The sequence below is a fragment of the Haliotis rubra genome, unplaced genomic scaffold (assembly GCF_003918875.1).
Source record: "Haliotis rubra isolate DU_JTF1 unplaced genomic scaffold, ASM391887v1 Scf539, whole genome shotgun sequence".
Taxonomy (NCBI): domain Eukaryota; kingdom Metazoa; phylum Mollusca; class Gastropoda; order Lepetellida; family Haliotidae; genus Haliotis; species Haliotis rubra.
This window is the reverse complement of record NW_025767234.1, coordinates 1-21,253: the sequence shown is the minus strand read 5'-3', so window position 1 is coordinate 21,253 and position 21,253 is coordinate 1. Positions and strand designations below refer to the sequence as shown.

The 21,253-nt window shown below is 42.3% G+C and overlaps 2 long non-coding RNA genes across 3 annotated transcripts in view; both read left to right on the top strand.

Moving 5' to 3' along the window:
* Positions 1–12,829, top strand: part of LOC124253326 — a 29,583-nt gene extending 16,754 nt beyond the window's left edge. For both annotated transcript variants that reach the window (XR_006892183.1, XR_006892184.1), the window contains exons 3-4: positions 10,018–10,078; positions 11,863–12,829. This is a non-coding gene — a long non-coding RNA (uncharacterized LOC124253326). The remainder of the gene's footprint in view (positions 1–10,017; positions 10,079–11,862) is intronic.
* Positions 12,830–12,878: 49 nt separating this feature from the next.
* LOC124253323 lies at positions 12,879–13,468 on the top strand. Its single transcript, XR_006892182.1, has 2 exons — positions 12,879–13,109; positions 13,144–13,468. It is a non-coding gene; the product is annotated as an uncharacterized LOC124253323 (long non-coding RNA).
* The last annotated feature ends 7,785 nt before the right edge of the window (positions 13,469–21,253 follow it).

Below are 21,253 nucleotides of genomic sequence, written 5' to 3'. Positions count from 1 at the left end.
ATACGACTTGTAACTCGTCCCAATAAAATGTTCCTTTTATAGCGTTTCTATTGTAGTCGCGTATTTTATAGGCTGCTGGTTTCCTATGTCTAACTTTGTTGACAACGTAAAATATTTCCCTGGTCCAGTTAGCCTCATACCCTTTATCGAAATTCCCTTTTCTGGTAGAAATCCTCACGGGTGTATCTGGCAGTAGGTATTGTTCGCGTTCAGAAGAAGATAACGTTTTGCGTCCAGAGTATTTTGCCTGTGGCTGTTGTCTGCGCGCATGATCCCACACCCCAAGCTCGTCATGGATGGTTACCACGTCGCTAGGCTTACGTCCTAAGGACGTGTGGTACGCGTTATTGTAAGCTTTCAATATTTTAGGCAACACCCCCACGTACCGAGGTTGCGATACCGTGGTAAAATATCTCCATAAGCGGGTCTTTAGGGTTCTCTGAAATCTTTCCACGACAGCACATTTCACATCGTCGTTTTGACTAGTATAAAACGATTTCCTCAGAACCTTCTCAACGTGATGTCCAAAATTACTGTTGACAAATTCACTACCTTTATCGTTCATTAAGCTAAGAAACATACGAGGCTTAAGATGCTTTTGAAAGCATCGGTCACAGTTTTAGCTTTTTTATCCTTGAGCGGTTCAGCAAACGCGTATCTGCTAAACACGTCAATCACGCATAATATGAATTTGTAACCATCGTTGACTTTACTGATACGCGACACATCCGACAAGTCAGCCTGCCACAATTGATCTTTTCTACACACGGTGGCGGAATAAGGGGTTCTAGGAAAGCGCCTGGTGGGTCGGGGTCTATGTAGACTGTATGCGGGTTGTCTCTTTAACCAGACGGTTACCTGGGTGGGGGTAGGTACCCTTACGCTCCTTAGCCTCTGACAATTTTCTTAAGAGACCCACAAGCGAATCAAAGCCTCTCGTCACATCGTAATAAACACGTTTCAACCATTTCAACCAGTAAGGTTTAATATGTTTCCCACTGGCTGTCGGTCGTTGCCCTTGCCCCGTGCCGAGCCCTCTTTTTCCTTCCCCCGAGATCGTTCGAGCTCTTACTTTCCTCATTACCCCGTTTCTTCTTTCGTGACCTCCCAGTACTATTGCTCCCTTCGACGTACATCGCATTTTTAATGCCAGTAGTGCTCGCTCCAGAATCTGCCATTCTCGACGACAGGAAACCTGCTACTTCGTTGTATTTGCTCCCGCTACCCTTTCTTTTAGTCAATTCGTGTAATACCTCACGCAAATTATCCGACCCCAGAGACGACCCCCTATAGCTCAAAGTTCCCTCGTCAGACACCTCCAGATCAGGATCACTTTTAATGAAGTCAGTAATATGTTAAGCATCTTGTCTGTACGTTTTAGGTAAACCGAACAAAACCTTAGAAAGCGTTGCATCTAAACCCGGCGGTTTTACTTTAGTTTCTTCCATAGCAGACACGGTCGTTGCAGCGCTAGTCCCGTTGTCATTTATCCATCCTCGGGGAAAAAGCGTGTGATCTCCACTCTTGACTGAACCCTCCACTCGACGGGCTCTCGATTGTAAATCTAGGGCGTCTTCCAATAGAGCATTATAGCACACCATTTTCTTGTGTAGTGTAATCGGTACCGATAACGTCCTATCATCTGTATTTTCGGTGTCGTACACCACATTTCTCAAGCCATCTAAATTGTCCCATCCTTCTTTCAGTAAAAGAGCGTTTCCCCGAAGAGGAGAGTATTCCATCCGAGACTCCGTCGATGCGTGTCGAGATGAATCTACGAGTCGGGAATACGCTGTCTGTGGTAACACGACTATTTGGTAAAGGAGGAAGGCATAGTATGGTATTAAGAGCCGGTAAAAGACCTTACCACGCTCGATACAAGCTTTGTTACGACTGGTGCTAAAAGGGGTAATAACAGAGGTAATATACCACCCTTTTGCGCCAAGATTTTCCTCTTACCAGCCTGCGAAACCCTGTGTCTCTGACATAGGGTATGAAGAGCTCTTTTCTTACAATTTAATCGGCGCCTCTGGTCATCAGTCATAGGCAGATTGCCGGAATACACGTTAACGGCAGTCTCGCTAAAAGCGTCGATGACTTCTTTGGGTAAACACTCGACTAAGCGTGATCTGACAGCGGTTGGGGCCCTACATAAGTAATGTAGAATGTCCGCGTTGGCTTTAACCCTGTTGACCGGATCGCCTTTGGCAATACCTTTTCGTTTACTAGCCGTCGTCCTCAGCCGGGTCGACGTATTCAAGTGTAATTTAACGTTAGAACGACGCATATTTCGGTGAATTTACTCGTGTCAGAGCAGGGGTGTCGCTCTACTCTGAGGGTATACATTAGAATGACGACTAAAACACACGATCTTCATATTTATGGCTATTTATTTCCCTTTTCAGTACAATCTTGGGTATCGGTATAGGAGGTATTATCTGACTTCTGCTGTTGTTATGGCGCCGCCCAACACCCTCGTCGCCCGGGGCGAGCGTGACACGAGGGAGTCCTCCTCTGTATATGTCGTCCTCGGTATTATCACTGTTACTACTGCTGCTACCGCTGTTGTCGTTGTACATAGCTACACCATCCCGGCAATGCAGTAATGTATCGCTGTCCCCAAACGAAGAGCTCGCGGTGGTAGACGCCGTCGTATCGTCTATACTAGTGTTTGAGTCATCGCTGTAGTCGTCGTATGACGTCGAAGAATAGTCGTCATCATAGCTGCTGCTGCTACTGCTATTACTATCCTGGTCTTCGTCGGTCGAAGCTTCCCCCCACGACCGTCGCCTGCTCAGCATTTCTTTTCCGATACGCAACTCTGACGTGACAATCAATGCTATTCACTTTTGCTTAGGTCGGTACACGTCTATTTCTCTGTGTCGCCTCTCTCAGACCGCCACCATATAGCAGGAATATTGCTGAGTGCGGCGTAAAGTTAAACTTACTCACTCACTCACTCACTCACTTATATAAGCCGCTAGGCCTGTTCTCCTATCCAGGCTTCTGTTTTGACGAAATAAAAATAGGTTTAAACCATATCAAAGTACCAGAGTTTCATTGAGCTGCCAGTGGCAGACCCATCACAGTGTTTACAAAGTCTGTGCTGCTTGTGCTGCCCATAGTTCAAAATATTATACAGCACAATAACTTCTTAATTCACTTACTAAGTAGTGTATATGATATATCGTGTAACTCTGTATATGTGTATACTTGAACTCTACCACAACAATGGCCTTTGTAATTAGCTGAAAATAATTGCATGAGACTGGTTCAGCTATAATTGTTTATGTTTTGGTGGAACAGTCTACCTGATGGAGGGGAGAGAGCTAGTAATTAAAAAACACTCGACTGGAACAGGTTGTGTATTGGACGGGTACCCGGTAGTCAAACTGGGAGTAGTCATAATGGGAATGAACCATGAAAACTATGCATCCAGAAAAAAAATCATTGTTCTTAAAGCGTTGGTCTTCAGCAAAATGTTTTCAGCAAGAAAACTACTAAGGGGATCTATACTCTGCTTCCCCAGAATTTGTCAGGAATACTCACATTCCTGGGGCACACAGATCAATGCAGTAATGTATCGCTGTCCCCAAACGAAGAGCTCGCGGTGGTAGACGCCGTCGTATCGTCTATACTAGTGTTTGAGTCATCGCTGTAGTCGTCGTATGACGTCGAAGAATAGTCGTCATCATAGCTGCTGCTGCTACTGCTATTACTATCCTGGTCTTCGTCGGTCGAAGCTTCCCCCCACGACCGTCGCCTGCTCAGCATTTCTTTTCCGATACGCAACTCTGACGTGACAATCAATGCTATTCACTTTTGCTTAGGTCGGTACACGTCTATTTCTCTGTGTCGCCTCTCTCAGACCGCCACCATATAGCAGGAATATTGCTGAGTGCGGCGTAAAGTTAAACTTACTCACTCACTCACTCACTCACTTATATAAGCCGCTAGGCCTGTTCTCCTATCCAGGCTTCTGTTTTGACGAAATAAAAATAGGTTTAAACCATATCAAAGTAACAGAGTTTCATTGAGCTGCCAGTGGCAGACCCATCACAGTGTTTACAAAGTCTGTGCTGCTTGTGCTGCCCATAGTTCAAAATATTATACAGCACAATAACTTCTTAATTCACTTACTAAGTAGTGTATATGATATATCGTGTAACTCTGTATATGTGTATACTTGAACTCTACCACAACAATGGCCTTTGTAATTAGCTGAAAATAATTGCATGAGACTGGTTCAGCTATAATTGTTTATGTTTTGGTGGAACAGTCTACCTGATGGAGGGGAGAGAGCTAGTAATTAAAAAACACTCGACTGGAACAGGTTGTGTATTGGACGGGTACCCGGTAGTCAAACTGGGAGTAGTCATAATGGGAATGAACCATGAAAACTATGCATCCAGAAAAAAAATCATTGTTCTTAAAGCGTTGGTCTTCAGCAAAATGTTTTCAGCAAGAAAACTACTAAGGGGATCTTTATGGTCTGTTTGACACGGCTTTTTGTAGTAATCTCTCTCTGTCTCTCTCTCTGTGTACCTCTCTCTTAGCCTTCTCTCTCTCTCTGTACCTCTCTGTGTGTGTGTGTGTGTGTACCTCTCTCTCTAACTCTCTCTATAATAACTATTTTTATATTTTTGAAAAGACTTCTCTCTTACCCTGTCAATATGGGTTGCTGAAGAATCTCTCTCACTCTCTCTCTCTCTCTCTCTCTCTCTCTCTGTCTCTCTCTCTCTCTCTCTCTCTCTCTCTCTCTCTCTCTCTCTCTCTCTCTCTCTCTCTCTCTCTCTCTCTCTCTCTCTCTCTCTCTCTCTCTCTCTCTCTCTCTCTCTCTCTCTCTCTGCTACTAGTTACAGTAACGATCACGTGCTGCACGCTGACCGTCATAGTTTTATCACTCCACTCATACGGAACAACACCTCTCGGACCATTTGTCGACGCAATAAGTGTGAATCTAATGGTCAACGAGTGTATGCGCAATCAGCTACGCCTTTCGACAACAAAACGTGTTTCCGTTTGTTTGAAAGAAATTTTACCCATCATAGATATCAGACAATTTACAGCTGGCAAAGAGACAATTTTAGGTGTATCTTTTTCCACAGAGGAATGGTCTAATTTAACCGCTAACATTGCGCGTGTAAATATTCTTATCAAAGCGTTACGGTGATACTGCTGCAGCGTCTTTGTCAAAACACGTATTACTGTTTTTGTTATATTTTCTAGTGTCCGTAGATTCTACTACTAAAAAGTAGGGGAGAACATATAACAACACCAAAGGCATGACACGCTGTTCCAAAATTACGACACGCTATTCTAAAAGTGTCACACGTCGTTCCCGATGTACGACAAACTCTTCCAAAACTATGACACATCGTTTCAAAAGTATGACACATTGTTCTAATAATTACACACACACTGTTCCAAAAGTATGACAGACCCTCCCAAAACCATGTCATTAGTCGCAGACCCGTTCCTTAGATTTTACTACTTAAGAAAGCAGGGGATGACATGTTATCACACCAAAAGTATGACACACTGTTCCAAAATTACGACACGCTATTCTAAAAAGTATCAATGGTCTTTCCCAGTTTAGGACTAGTTGTTATAAAAGTATGACGGTGTAATTCTAAAAAGCTGTGACAACCATGCTTCTTTTCCAATCCAAACCTCGACATACCCTGCTGGGGGGTGCGAGAATAACAACAGATATAGCGGAATATTCATTTTCAACGGAACACACGATCCGTTCGTTTATTTTTATATTATTATCATCATCATCATCGTTGTTATTATTATCATTTCGTCGACACAACGAGAGGGGGACGTGTGCTTGTTCAGGCACTAGTGTCGCATGCTGTACCTATTAGCTCTGCCACGAGCTTCTGCAAATCGAGGTCTTCGGCGTTTGTTTCTCCCTCCCTCGGGTGTTGTTCGCCGGCGAAAGGCTCGTCCCCGGTGTCACGAGTAGACAGTAATGCGGTAGGGTCCTTCTGCTTCTTTTGTTTCTTCTTCTTCTTCGCCGTTACGCCGTCATCGATTTTTCTTTTGTGGCGAACTGTTGATGTGGTCGGTTTCTTCGGGGTGCGGTTCGAGGCTGTCTGGTCTGTCGTTGTTGCCGTCGGGAGTGGTTTTTCGTGGTGGCTGTTGGTGACAGTGTCGGTGCTGCCGTTGTTGGCTGTGCTGTTCGGTTGTCCCGGTTGGTCTGCGTCATCGTTGCTGTTGTTGTTGTTGTCGGTGGTGGTGGTGGTGTGGTCTCTTTTGCTTCCCTGGAGTGACAGACTCGAGGATTGTATGCTGAGACGTAGAGCCACCATGACGTGTGACAGGGCATTAGTTAGAGCGTAGCTGATTTGGAACAAGTCATCGTCCACGTTTTTACACACGTGGTCGTTCGACTGTTGAGACATGACCGTACTACGTTGTAAGTAATGGTAAGATGGAGGGAGGGATGGAAAGGTGGTTACAACCGGAGGCGAAAGGGGAGAGAGACTGTCTAGCGAGCTATTACTGACGGACATGGATCGACGAATCACGTGGTACTGGTTTCATAACCGTAAGGTACGGTGTAGGTCATGGTCCTGAAAAGGACACTTTGGTGGTGTGAGGTGGAATCACAGGTGTAGTGAGCACTGACACTGGTGAATTGTCATCCTTTGTCTGATGTGACACTTACTACCATGCGTCAAACGTCGCATGTAAGTGTCCTTCAGTGTGGTACTACAATATACACACTGAAATGTACCATCATAATCTATCGTACCGTTTGCATAGACTGGTAGACACCCCCGACATTGGTGACACTGCCATGCAGGACAGGCTGGCGATGATTGGGATGGTGTTGGTGTTGATGGTTCCAGCGACATCAGCTCTAATTCCCAGCTTTCCGTGTTGATAGTAGTGACTCCACTCCTGTCCCCTTCTGATGATGGTTCCAATGAGATTAATTCTGTCTCCCAGTTTTCCATGTTGTCAGTTGTAACACAGCCCCTGTCCCCTCCCCCCTTATATAGCAGGGCTCTACCATTCAATGACAATTTTCTCATCACTTAACCAGTCCACGATAGACTACGTGGCCAACGGCTAGTGTCATAGTGAATCGCACGATGTAGTATTGCATTTTTTTCTTATCACTTAACCCGTCCACAATAGACTATACGGCCAAAGGATGGTGTCATAGCGGATCGTACGATGTAGTATGACAGTTTCTCATCACTTAACCCGTCCACGATAGACTATATGGCCAACGGCTAGTGTTATATTGAATCACACGATTTAGTATGTCAGTTTTCTCATCACTTTACCTGTCCACGATAGACTATATGGCCAACGGCTAGTGAACAGGTGTCGATCTTCGTGTTTTCCGACTACCATGTACGAGATAACCCTCCCCTCTTCTGGGTGTACGGGTATATAAGCACATATACCCTGTACAGAATAGTTGTGTTTGCTGTTCGCTCGTGGATTGACAACACATCTTTTACAGACTCACTCCCTGTCTCTATCATTCGATTTAAAGATATGGCTTCCAATGTTAAAAACACCTCTACTACTGCTGTTTCTGCCCTGAGTGTTAGTGCACGTAAGCATTGCTGGAAATGTCCGGGATCGAGCGATCATCTTTTTGAGCACTGCCCGAAGGCGGTGTGTGGGAACAGGTGCGGAGATTCCAGGCATTGCGGGATGCAGTGTCCCCAACCCTGTACGGTATGCAACATGAAGGGGCATTATCGAAGAAACTGTCCCACACTAGAGGGCAAGGTGATGACCAGCCCCGCGAGGACCGTCGATGCTGAAGCGCCCGCCACCGTCCTACATACACCCGACAATTCCACCATCCCCAGCTACGGCCGGTGTTTCAGATGTGGGAGCACCGATCATTGGTCCCCTGACTGCCCTGGAGCAGTGTGTCACAAGTGCAGGGGAATGGACACTACGCCAGACGGTGCCCCCACTGGGATGAATAGATGGTGGTACCCGAGGAGAGGTGCTCCACTCGGACAAACGGGCGTTGGATGAGCTGCTCGCAGTTCAGGGGGCTAGGAGCACACCCCGGGTTGAGCGAGGGTTGGGGTGTCGGGGACTGACTGACCTGCCACGGAGGGATTGACGATGATGTCACACACGTCGTTACCCCTGACTGACTGACCTCCCAGATATGTCAAGCTCGAAGTCAGTTAGAACCCGACAGACAAAGAGTGAGGTTGTATAGTGTCCACTCGCTATAGCAAAGATGTCTCAGTACTACGATACCCTTAAACACCAGAAGGATGGAGAAACGGGTCACTTGTCCGATTGCTATGATGATGATACCGATGTGAGGAAGGGGCCAGTGACTTTATCGGACTATGTATACGAAGACAATGTATCGCTGGATGGTAAATATCATCTTCAACGTGGGCACTACACCTGTGGGAAACAACCATCGGTGGTGCATAGAAAGTTGCTGGTCGATTTAAGTCAGAACTACTGCCACGAAACGATGTTATGTGGCTACGACAGGATGGCTACTTTTAAGGACTGGCCCGAACAGCTGGTTCAGAAGGGTAGACAGCTAGCCCGGAGAGGGTTTTATTATACCGGTGTTTCGGACAAGGTCGCATGTGCCTGGTGTGGATTACGACTGTGGAAATGGTGTGCCGAGGATGACATTGACTTTGAACATCACAGGTTTAGCCCATCGTGCTCATTCCTGAAAATTACTTGCCCCGTCAGGTTTGATACTGACATGAGAACTGCTTTGTGAACTGAGAGCTGAATTGTGAGTAAAAAATGTAATCTAAGCATATTTACGAATAAAATTTGTGAAATGTTGTTTACTTGCCTTTGTTCTGTTTTATAAAAAAAGTGTTGACGATGTCTACCTCCTGGGTATATTTTTCGGGATGGTTTAAACAATGAAGAATACGGTGCTCGTGCGGTCTTGTATTGTAGAGAGCTTTACATAGACTGCCCGACTCGATGTCTTCTGTGTATTTGGTAGAATATAACCGCCTTCCCGTGTTGTATTGTAGAGAGCTTTACATAAACCGGAGGGCGTGTTATTCTTTTGAGCGTCTTGATACATTTGTTTTGCTGCCTTGTATTGTAGAGAGCTTTACATTGACAGCACGACATTTACAGACCTCCTTCAAAATTGTTATCCATCCCTGTTTGGGGTTTACGATACGAGGTAAAGAACGTAACATTCCGTACTACTCTTGCTGCTTTGCCGTTTTCTACCTCACAGATTTGTTTTTATGTAAAATATCACCGTCTTACCGTCTTGTATTGTAGAGAGCTTTACACAGACGGGGTGGTCGTGTGATTAAGAGTGTATAGGTATGAATGCCTTGCTGTCTAGTATTGTAGAGAGCTTTACATAGACAGTACGACATTCCCTAGCCTCCTTCAAACCAGATATTTAAAGGCACGCTAATGGTGCATTTATTAGGTAAAAATGCGTGCGAGAGCAATTGAGATTATTTTTAGTTTGATGGACGCACTCGGATTCTTATGGCCGCCATTTGTGTTTGTGTGTGATGTCACAGGGATGGTCAGCTCATGACCGTCTCCGTGACGTCATGGTGGTGGTGAGTCAACACCTTGTTTTTCCTACGTCATCGTCTCCGTGACGTCTTTTCCTACGTCATAAGGTTGTGAGCTCATGATCATGACGCCATGGTGGGCTCCTTTTTCCGTCGTCATAAGGCGGTCATCATGATGTCATGGTGGTGGTGGGTCTTTTTCCGACGTCACAGGGAGGCGGTCATCGCATGACCGCCTCCGTGACGTCATGGTGGTTATGAGTCTTTTTCCGACGTCACAGGGCGGTCAACGCATGACCGCCTCCGTGACGTCATGGTGTTGGGCCAGCACTTTCCCGAGGGCATATTACGTCACCTCGGAAAAGCGCTGGCCCCTTACTACTACGTCGCACCATCTGAATAAAGAAGCTGTTCATCCATGAAGCTGGTCCTTTTCTGACTGTCCAACTTGGGACATCCTGCTTACGCTTTGCTTATAACTTTTCAGCTGTAGCTATGGCTGCACCCGAAAACGGGTATCGCTGGAAGCAGTTCAGCCTGCCCAACAGGTAAATGATTTTTGCAGTTTAATGCCCTTTTAATCTTCTTATTTGATACTACCCATGAGGATCCTGATTAGAAGCAGTCTTCAGCAACCCATCTTGCCGAAAGAGGCGACTAACGGGATCCGGTGGCCATCGTATCCCAATTGCATAGATGTATGCTCATGAAGCCAATCATTAGACTGATCCAGGCTAGACTCGATTATTTACAAATTGCTGTCATTTTGCTGGAAAGGTTCTGAGTGCAGCCTTAAACAACAAACAAAGCATATATACTGACGATCATAAGAAAGTACACACCTGGTGTTTTGGGACTATTCCAAATAAAACCATAAATATTTTGCTAGCAATGTTGTAATTGGGTACAATATCTGTGGTGTTTTGGAAACACTTGCACAATGTTTGTGACAAGGCAGAATCAAAACACTTTGTAAATATTAATGACGTTTTAAAGAAAATATTTTACCAAAGAATCAGGTGTGTACTTTCTTTTGAACGCCAGTATATTAAACTACCAACAAACCGTTTAGGCATTAATCCAAACAATACACGCAAGCAAAACTCGACTTATTGCATTGACCACTTTGAAGGCAAGTCTCCTGTTCATCGGAAAACACCACAGGAATGCATGGTATACGTAATGTTTGTCAATTGTGCGTCAAAACGTGGCTCACATGACTTGGATTTTGTCACCCTGAGTCCCTATCCACAGAGCGTTCGTAGCGTTACTTCATTCGTAAGCCTATGATAAACTATTGACAGGTCGTAATAGCACGAACGCTTCGAGACCCAGATCAAATAACCTTTGAGCAAGGATGAAAAGAAATGCTGTCAAGGAAACAATTGAGAAGTTGTTATATTTCACTGTTTGTATATAACTTGTTTGGCAGATTATTGTGACGTCATAAGTTACCATGACATCACAATCACATCGCTAATCCCCTTGCCATAATGATTGAAGCTGGTTTGATGTCCGTTTTTTACACTCAACACAGTGGTTATTCGTGTTTACAGACCACAGAAGTTGGAAGAAAGAATGTTTTGAAAAAAAAGCCGTTATATTTCTAAAGCATCACTAAAGCCACGCTAACACACTGTTTGCATGCTAAACCGAAAAAAATTTCAACTACGTTCTATCTCTAAAACAGTGGACAGATACTTTGAATGAACTTGACTCCGAAACTCTCTCGGGCGGCAAGTGTTTTATGCAGCTTCAATTCCTGTACAGCTAATGACAAGCCGTTACCTAAAATAAAATATCCCCAAATGTATTTTATGAATGAATGCAAATTGCTTTGAAATACCAGCGATTAAAGAAAAAAAATAAAGAAAAACAAACAACTTTTAAAGTTGAAACCCTCATGAAGTAAACACTGACAGTAAATGCCTTTATCACAAAGGATAGAAAACGGAGGATCCTCACCTTTCAATAAATACTCTAGTGATTAACGAGGACCAATTCTAAATCATTGCAAAATAGCCTCTTTAAATCTCTGTAGAACAAATTTTATGGATAACAACTTCTATATTTCGTGCGATATCGAGTGCGACATTTCGATACAGATTCTCGAACCGATGACTCCTGCATGACGGTACAAGAATCTGTATCGAAACGAAATAAAGAAGTCACACTCACGAAATAAAGAAGTTGTTATCCATAAAAATGTATTCTACATTGTACGTCTCAACTTCTAAAATGCCACTCAAACAAGTCTTTAAATCTGTACTGTACCAATCACTCGTGTTTTATGAAAAACAACATCTGTGACATTTTATTTCAAATATTTCAGAATCAAGATACAGTACCTCATCTTCTGGCATGTGCAGATCGCCTGCATGAGAAGCATCAATGTAGCAGATACTGCGATATCATCTTCAGGTTACTTGGTTCCCTTGGAAACGTTCTCGTCATCACAGCGTTTGTATTTCTGTTTAATGATGACAATTTCAAGATATCTGATAATCTAGCTATTGGTGGTGCAGCTCTATCCCTCCTGGCAAATATTGGAAAATTACTAACCGAACGCAACCGGAGGAACGACAACAGGAGGTGCATCAAGAATGACGTCCTCCCAGTGGTTCCTGTCCGAAGAGTTGCTCTTGATGAAATCACACTCATGGCATTGCAATCTGAAGAGTCGGCATTGTCGTTTTTGACGACGTACTGCAGATGCGACTGTTGTCGTCCTGTGTGCTGCTTGTGTTGTTGTCAAGAGCCTTGTCTCAGGGATGACCCGCTGGAGCCTCTGTGTACGATGGATCCCTGTAGGTGTCTTTGCTGCCAATGCACATGTGCACCCTGCCCAAGTTGCTGTCAGTATTTGTGTTCCTGTCTCGCCTTCCAACCAACGTTTGAATTCATGGAGAGTACATACAACATCGTGTCTTCCGGGTGGGTGTTATGCAGCAATGTTAGAGCTATAAGTGATCGGGTTCAAAATAAGAAATCACCCACATCCTTCGAGCAGCTGAGTTTGGGGAACAAAGTCTTAGAAAGTATTGATGTCTCATTTGCCATCTTTTCTCTTCTATTATCTCTTGCCATTGTCGTTTGGACTTGTTGTAAGTGCTGTAGAGGAACAAACGAGCGTCCTGTTGTGCAGATCAGACATTTGTCAACAGAACTTATGCGATGATTATGTAAATATCCGTTCCTTTTAACAGAACTGTTTATACCTGCCTGCAGACCCTGTGGAGGTACATTACAGAGATCAGTAGATGAGAACTTATTACTAAGCACCTGTTATTATGAATACACAATGCCATTTAGAAAGTGGTAAAATGTAACACGTTATATTTGGGAAAGTGCAGATTTTAGCACTTGTGTTGGCTTGAGTCCCATCCGGGATTCGAACCCATACCCTTAGAGTCATACACCTAATCGCCTGCACACAACTGGGTTAGACTGTGGTGGCTATTAGGTGCCTGACTCTGAGGGTGTGGATTCGAATCCCTACAAGTTCTTCTCCTGAACCAACCAACTATAGGTTCATCTCCAACTTCACTTTCTGTACCTGCACCAGCTGTAGTTACTGCAGTTTCTTCACTTACATCAGCTGTAGTTACTACAGTTTCTTCTCCTGCACTAGTTATAGATACTACAGCTTCTTCTTCTATACAAACTCTGGTTACTACAGTTTCCTCTCCTGTACCAGGTGTACCTATTGCAGCTGAAAAGTATTTAAGCGTATGTGACCTTCCTTAACATGCAAAGTAAGGGCACTGATATTGTTACAAATCCATGTATATGTAAAGTAAATTGATCCCTAACTGTAGATCTGATATCTCTTCCGCTTCATGATCCTGCTTCTGTATGCGTTTTGGTCAAGAGGCCTTTTACTGAATCACAATGCCTGTTATGTTACTCATTCCTCACAATAAAGTTGTAACAAGCACGGAACGTTGATATGCGTTCTTTGTCAACAAGCGCAGCTGACTACATGCCGCCTCTCTCACTGCGACCATCCTTGTTGAAAAACAGATTTTGTCAACGGGCTCGTTGAAAATGGTGAATATCATCAATTTAGCATCACTGCCTATTTCAGAAAGAAATTTACGACCCGCTAATGCATCAAGCCCCTGATTCTTCAATTCCGTATTCCATCAAACCTCTATTTCTTCAAGCTACTATTCCTTCAAACCCCTATTCCATGAATATCCAAAGATATTCACAATCAAATTCTTTCAAACTGGTATTCCATCAAGCCCCTAAGCCTCCAATTTCCTATCCCATCAAGCATCGTGTCTCAGCTAAAATGCCAGGGCAACAACAAGAGCCATATTGTGGCAAGAGGTTGGAACCACCTCTACCGATTAATACCACACTACAGTCCGTTTGAGTCAGAAACGGACCGATGAATTGCAAATTTATCATTGTAGAAAATGCCACATAAATATAAATAGTACACATGTTTATCATTTATTAATACCCAACAGCTTTCTTATATTTGAAAATTTTCCGGACTCCACCAAAAAAGTTGTTTAAGAAATTATCAACATTGAAAACGCAAAAGTTGTTATCTGTCGCGGCGGGGAAAACGGACTGTTTTTTGTACTCGATTACCTGCCCAAACAAAGTTTAGTGGCCGTAAAAGGCAAAACGTCATGAGTCATAAATTCAAGACAATCAATATTTGCGTAACGTGCGATAAATGACGGATATGGGTGATATATGGTGGCATTTCCAGCTGGTATCACATTTCACGGAGTCCTGTAACGTCACACAACCGGGCAAGGCCTATGCCTCTCAACGTCTGTGTCTGTTATTTTGTGTGCTGCGGCAGGCAAGTCGACTGTTTTCACCATCAAAATCAACTTCTCACAGGTAGGTGCCAATCACAGCTCACGGACACATTTTGTATCCACAACGGATTTCATACTTCATGCATACAACACTAAACTAAGAGAGTTCTATTTTGTCAGATTGAACAACGATAAAACTAACCCAATGTCACCCCGACCTTAATATTTTGGGTCAAGGTGTTAGAGAAGCACGTGCACAAGTGCAAGTTATTGATTCATTAACCTGTGCTGTTCCGTCTCCATCCTTTCTCGAACACCTGGCTGTCCCTTTCTCTGCACTCCTCCCTCGTAACAAATAGTGAACTGTGTCAATATTTTAATGATAGATTGTTAAACAACTTTTCTATTTTTAGGACAAAAATTCTGCGAAAACCTCACAGAGTGGGTATGATGTTTTGATTATGATCAGCGTTTCATTGAGTATGTAATGTTTATTAGTTTTCGAGTTAGAATGCAATTCATCGGTCCGCTTTTGAGCCAAACGGACTGTAGATATCTAAAGAAATGAAGACAAATAACATGAACAATCAGTTATTGATATTTATTGTAATAATATTATTTATTCTTACCTGTTACTGATATAACAATACAACAAGAAAATGATTAGAAGCAAAATATAGTACTAAAATTATAACATTACACATTGGAGATACCATGGTTCACTTTCTTATCAACTATAGATATTCGCATAATTTTAATTGAGCATTAGATAGATTTTCTACCCCAATCAAAATCTTTGCTAAATAGTGTTTATGAAATATTCTTTAAAAATGTCAAATATAATTATTTGATCATTCATGTTTCTTCTTTGAAAACATTAAAATTTTAATTCTAAAATTTTAACAAAGTAGATAGATTTTTAAAGCTTGGCATTTAATAGAGCTATATTAATTCGACGCACTTATAATTGTGTTTCTGATGGGGTGTCTAACTTATTTTTATGTTTCCAAATGTATTATTGACAATGATTTTGACAAATTATTTGCTGAAAGGACACATAATTTAATGAAATACAGATGACCCAATGAGAATATTCCCAGTGATAGTGCCCTGATACCTTTTGCTTGAAAGCTGCTTATTTCTTCTCTCTAAAGCCTTTCTTTCGATCAAATAGAGACAACATATTTACTTTACATAATCTTTTAAAAAATTCAAAAAAGTAAACAGTACTCAGTCAGATATCTCAACAACAAAAAACACAATGATAAATAATGATGATAAACTGGAATTGATAAGAATTACTGTACATGATGTGATGTTCATCTAACATAAGGTACATTGCCGTAATGAACATTTTAACACGAAACAAGAAAATGAAATACATTTTTTAAGTAAAATATATTTGAGATACTTTCAAAATTTTAAGAGTAGTGTTTCCTACATATTTTATATGTGCTGTATTATAAAATGACCCGAAAATGTTTAAGTGAATATTTATTCATTCATAAAAATTCAAATAGGTTTATGTAAGTAATACAATTAAGAACATGTTGTAAAGTGCAGTGGCATATTAGAAGTGGAGTCCTAAAGTGACAAATTGTATTTGAAAATTTAAAATTGTTATTTATCGATAACACTTTTTCATTCATCTCAATTACATCTCATTACAAATTCAGTGTCAATGGAAAAGTGTGCAATACAAAGCTTGTCCTCTTCGGTTTCCTCTATTAGGTAATACCAAGGCATACCATTTGAGAATGAGAGATAGGTATAGCATAGGTGGACTTTATATAGATAATACAGTTAAGCTGTATTGTGGTATATATAAAGGGGCCTATAAAATAAACAATAAGGTTTAAAGAAGGTGAGGGGGGGAGGGAGGGAGCAAAGAAGGCGAGTTTGCTTGGTATAGAAGATTGGGTGGGTGGCCCTGCCTGAGGGAAGAGGTGGGGGATTGTTGGTGAGGGTGATTGATAAGATGGGATTGAAATGGAGTGATTGCTAGGGGCGCGGACGTCGGAGAAGACAATGTATGCTGAACGAACGAAATTTGGAGTTTAACGTCGGCTTTTAGCTTAGCCAATGTCGCCGACGGGGTAGGTGGGGTTTTAAGTAAATGAATTAATAATGGAGTAAATAGGGAGTAAATCCACCTTACCCCAAAAAATGTAAATGAAGGGGAATTAAACTTACCTGAATTTTAAATAAAACGTTTATAAATATATAGTAAAATAATTAAAAGCCGAAATTATAAAGGGAAAGAGAAAAGTAAAGTAGTTGTTTATAATAAGAGGAGTTGGAATTTAATAGATAGTAAATAGGGTTGGGGCGGGGGTGGGGATGAGGGGTAGGGTTGAGGGTTAGAGACGTTGTAAATATTTTGGGCTTAAATTGTTTATAGTGCAGTTAAGCTGTACTGTTAGGAATACGGGGCCTAGTAAAGAAAGAAAAGTGGTTTAATGGGGGTTGGGGGAGGGGGTAGGAGCACTGAAGGCACGGTAAGGTTTTTGCCGAGGGTGGCTGCACCAAGGTAAGTATAGTATAATAGGTATATTGCTTAAATAAGAGTTGGTGAAAGGGTGGGTTGACTTATGGGTGAGGGAGAGTTGTTTGTAAATGCTAGCTTAGGTTTGAGCTAGGAGCGACAGAGTACTGTGTGGTATGGGTTGGGGAGAGGGGTGTTATGTAATGGGTATGGTTGAAGTAGCGGCTGTGAGTGAATTGGGTTGAGCGTGGTTGCTATTGTGTGGGAGAGAGAAGCCGGGTCGAAATGCTAGGTAGGGACGTAGGAGAAGACGGCCGCGCTGGGACGTGTGAATTTGGATCCCTTTTCTAAACAGTGAGGGGAGAGGAGATAGATTTGTTTAGGTTAAGTTTGTATAGAATTTGTTTGGGATGGTCTAAATTTTATGCATTAAGTTTGAGTTTGTGAAGAAAGTAGCTATAACGTTGAATTTGTTTGGTGGGTTGTGTGGATTGAGTAGAAGGTGAATATTGTTGTGGAATTTACTGGGTATAGAGTTGTGTAGCTGGGTAATGTTTGTTTGTTGCAGGTGGCAGTGTGTAAATATATGTTCAATTGTTTCGGGTAGTGTGCAGTGTATGCATAGTCCATCTGTGTGTCTATTTTGTTTATATAGTGGGTGGTTTAGGTTGGTGATGCCGGTGATTAATCTCGTGATAAGTATATCTGTGTGTTTGTTGTTTGAGTAGGTGGGGCTTTTGCTAGTAGGTTTTTGTCGTGATGGATTTGACCCAGGTGGATTTGTTTTTGTTGATGTTGTGTAAATAGTTTTGGTTAAGTATGTGGGACTTAATGAGTTGCTTGGTTTCGGTTTTGGACGCGTGAAAGTTAGTGGGTGGGGTGGTTTGTGCGGTGGCTTATTTGGCCGCAGCATCTGCTATGTTATTACCCTGGTTGTGTGTGTGTGCTGGGATCCACATTAAAGTTATGTTTTTGTTTAATTGTTGTAGTGAGTGAGCTTGTAGGATGATGTTGTGTATTAGGTCGTTTCGTGATTTTGAATGCTTGTTTTGAAGTTGTTTGATAGCACTGAGGGAATCTGTAAGTATTAGGAAGTTGGTAGGGTGCATGTTGGGGATTAGGTGGAGTGCAGTTAGAATAGTTGTTAATTCTGCTGTATTAATATTGGTGTGGTTTGTATAGTGGAGGTTTGTTGTTATAGGGGGTGTTTGTTGTACATGTATGCCTATGCCTGTGTTTGTTTGTGCCGATGGATGCGTCTGTGCATATGTGGGTGTGGTGGGGGTAGTTTAAGTTAATGTGGGTTTGGATGAGATTTGTTTTGGTGTGAATGTCAGTATTTTTAGGAAGATTTTGAAGTGTGCTTATCAGGGTGGTGTCTGTGGTGGGTGGGGGTTTGTCGTGAATGTAGCTTGTTATCGGAGGTGTGTGCTGTCTGTTGTTTAGCTGTTGTGGGTGAAGCAGATTGTTAAGGTGAGCGAGTAAAGGGGCTTTGCTGGGATTGTTTTAAAAAAAATTGAGGGTTGATTTTTTGGTGTCTGACTATTTGGTTGTAATTAGTTTGTATATTGGGTTGTGTTGGGCCCCAGCCCAGTAATTGAGTGCGGTTTGATTAATTCGTGTTTTGATTGAAGGGATGCCTGTAAGTAGGAGAAGGGTGTTATGGGAGGTGCCAGTCCTAGCGCCTAGGGCTTGCTTGTATGTTGGTTGGGGAGAGGGAGTGAAGGACCGGAGCAGCATAGTCCAATCTCGACTGGATAAGAGTTTTGTATATGTTGATAAGTGTTTGTTTGTCGGCACCCCAGTTCGTACCACTGATAGCTCTCATGAGATTTAGATTATTAATGTGGGGTGTCCATGTCATGTGGTGGTCGAAAGTTACACCTAGGAATTTTGCTTCTTTTTGGAATTTAATTTCTTGGTTGTTAAGGTGTAGTTTGGGTGTATAATTTTGCATTCTTTGATTTTTGAATAAGATGCCCACGGTTTTTTTACATTTATATGGAATCCCCATTTTGGGGCCCAGTTTTGGTTATGGTTTAACATTCTTTGAGTTTTGATTGTGGCTTGGTTTCCTGAAGTAGAGGATGTCCAACATGAGATGTCGTCAGCAAAGTTAGCAGTATGTATTTCTGGCCACTTTTCCGGAAATATGTCGTTAATCATAAAGTTAAATAATGTTGGGGATATTATGCTGCCCTGGGGGTTCCATTTTCTAGTGGATAAGGGTCCGAGATGGTGTTGTGAGATTTTACAATTATTTGTCAGTTATTAGGGAATGCATGGATGAAATTTAGAATACGCCCGTGAATGGCATTTTCCTGGAGTTTTATGACTAGGCCGTTATGCCAAACCATGTCGAAAGCTTTGCTAAAATCAATAAATATGGCCAGCGTGTACTGTTTTTGTGCCTGCGCTACCTTTATGTCTTGTTCCAAATGTAAAATGTGATCTAAAGTTTGTCGATTTGGTGTGAAGCCGCTCTGGTCCTGCTTGATTAGATTATGAGTTACAATTTGGTGTTTTAGTCTATTGTTTACTACAGACTCTAGTGTTTTACATAGGTGTGAAGTTAGTGAGATTGGCCGGAATGAGTCTGGGGAGTTAATGGGTTTCCCTGGCTTTAGGATTGGCACCACCTTGGCTGTTTTCCAAGTAGAGGGTATGTTACCTATGGTCCAGATTTGGTTGAATGATGTGAGTGTAAGGTTTAGCATGTTTGGTGGTAGTTTGTTAAGTATGGTGTATGTGATGTTGCCTGGACCAGGGGCTGAGGCTGTGTTTTTGTGTTTGAGTGCTGCTTTAAGTTCATGAATGTTGATAATTTTGTTTATTGGGAGGTCTGTATGGGGGGGTTCAGGTGAGTATGGGGGTAGATTTTTAATGGTGTTTTGAAAGAGTGGTGGGTAATTGGTGGAGCTGCTAGTTGCCGAGAAGTGGATAGCAACTGTGTTGGCTTTTTCTTTATTTGTGGAGGGGTTCGGAAGGTTTGGTTGAATTATTGTTTTGGAATTTCCCTGAATAGCTTTAAATTTTTTCCACATTTTCCTGGAATTGTGTTGATTTAGCCTCAGGATTGAGCAAAAGTTTCTCCAGTGGTACTTTTTTGCTGCCCTGATGACTTGTTTAGTGTTATTTCTGAGTTTTTTAGCTAAATGTAATTTTAGCCGGTCCCTCTTTGACTGATTGAGGGCCTTTTTTCTTGCCTTTCTGGCGTTAACAATTTCTTGGCTCCACCATGGGACTGTTTTTTGTGCAGGGTTAGTCCGAGAAGTGGGTATGCATTTATGTGTTATGTCAATGATGGTGTTAGTGAGAGAAGTGTTGAATATTTCTGTATCACTATTGTTTATGTTGGATGAGTCGACTTGTTTGCATAGTTTGGTAAATTTGTTCCAATCTGCTTTGTGTAGGTTATATTTGAGTTCTGTAGGAGGGGTGGGGATAGTGTTGTGGTTGGTTTGTGTTTGGGGTGCAAGCAGCGTGGATATGGAGATTTTGATGGGGCAGTGGTCACTGCCCCAGGTGTCTGTATGGACCTCCCATAAACAAGATTTAGATAATGTGGGTGTGGTGGTTGTTAGGTCAATGGCTGTAGGTGATTGTATGCGGGATAAAGGGTATCTAGTGGGCTGATTGTCATTTAGTGTAATTAGGTTATTATCGTCTAGCCAGTTGGATAGACGAATGCCGATAAAGTCGGTGTAAGGTTTGGTGCCCCATATTGGATGATGAGAGTTAAGGTCTCCGAGGATAAATGTATTGGGCGTTATAAATTTTGAAATACTGTCCAAATCTTGGGATGTAAGTTTAATAGAAGGTCTTCTGTAGACGTTTATAAGGGTTAATAATTTATTATTAATTGTTGTTTTGATAGCCAGGACTTCTAAGTTAGTGGTTGGAATGTCGATTTCTGAGTAATTTAGTTTATCTGATATGTAGATCCCCAGCCCCCCTGGCTGTGGGTCCTGGGATGTTTACTGGCCGAGGTCTGTCTTTCCGGATGTAGTAGTAGCCTCGGATTTTGAAGGCAAATTTGAGTGATTAGTTGGGGAGAGATTTTGTTTTGGGCGATGAGGGCCTTAAGCTCATGCCCGTTAGCTCGGAAGCCGTTACAATTCCATTGTAAAAGAGCCATGACTGCAGCAATTTGGAATAGAAGTTTGTAAAAAGTCATGGATGGGGCAGTAATTTTGACTGGGTATTTTAGGTGCTAGAGTAGCTTAGTGGTAGGGCTGTTAGGAGAGAGATTTGACTGCAATAATGAGGCTGGCTAGACTTTTGTGGTAGTTTTTATTTTTGCGTGCGTTGTTATGTAGTTTTTTGGCTGTTGGGTTTTGCATGAGGACTGCTGCTGTGATAAAGTCGATGAGTAAGTTGAGGTTGTGATTTAGTTTTTTTGGTGTGAGTGTGGGATTGATTTGGGGGCGGGTGTAGTGATTTGTTTGGATTTG